The 627-nt window shown below is 41.8% G+C and overlaps 1 protein-coding gene across 1 annotated transcript in view; it reads left to right on the top strand.

Annotated features, from left to right (window-relative positions):
* Cdh12 (cadherin 12, type 2 (N-cadherin 2)) overlaps positions 1–627 on the top strand; it is a 228,232-nt gene that overhangs the window by 70,852 nt on the left and 156,753 nt on the right. The gene's annotated exons all lie outside the window — the stretch shown is intronic.

Raw genomic sequence — 627 nt, 5'->3', positions numbered from 1 at the left:
TTCCCTTCCCTTCCCTTCCCTTTCCCTTTTCCCTTTCCCTTTTCCCCTTTTCCCTTTCCCCTTTTCTCTTTCCCCTTTCCTCTTTCCCCTTTCCTCTTTCCCTTTTCTTTTCCCTTTCCCTTCCTTTCCCTTTCTTTCCTTTCCTTGGATTAAAGTCAAGGCCTAGGCACTCTCCCTGAAATTTTGCTCAAGACTAGTGCTTCTCTTGTTGAGCCACAGCTCCACTTCTGGCTTTTTTTGGAAGACAGGTAAGAGTCTCATGCTATTTCCTGCCAGAACTAGCTTCCAGACCTCAGATGTCAGCCTCTGAGTAGAAAGAACTACATATGTGACCATTGGCTCTCTGCAATTGTTTTCTTTTTGATATCATGCTGCTTATGCTATCAAATCAGGAAACAATACTGTGATGTTACTATAAGAATACATTTAAACTGGGCGCTGGTGGCCTATGCCTGTAATCCTAGCTACTCAGGAGGCTGAGATCTGAGGACTGTGGTTCAAATCCAGACCGGGCAAGAAAGTATGTGAAACTCTTTTATTTATTTTTTTTATTTTTTATTGTGAATATACTGTACAGAGGGGTTACAATTACATGGGCAAGGTAATGAGTACATTTCTTATCAAGCA

Source organism: Dipodomys ordii, unplaced genomic scaffold (assembly GCF_000151885.1).
Source record: "Dipodomys ordii isolate 6190 unplaced genomic scaffold, Dord_2.0 Scaffold21, whole genome shotgun sequence".
In the NCBI taxonomy this organism is placed as follows: domain Eukaryota; kingdom Metazoa; phylum Chordata; class Mammalia; order Rodentia; family Heteromyidae; genus Dipodomys; species Dipodomys ordii.
Note: the sequence above shows the minus strand (reverse complement) of the source record. Positions and strands in the feature narration are given on the sequence as shown.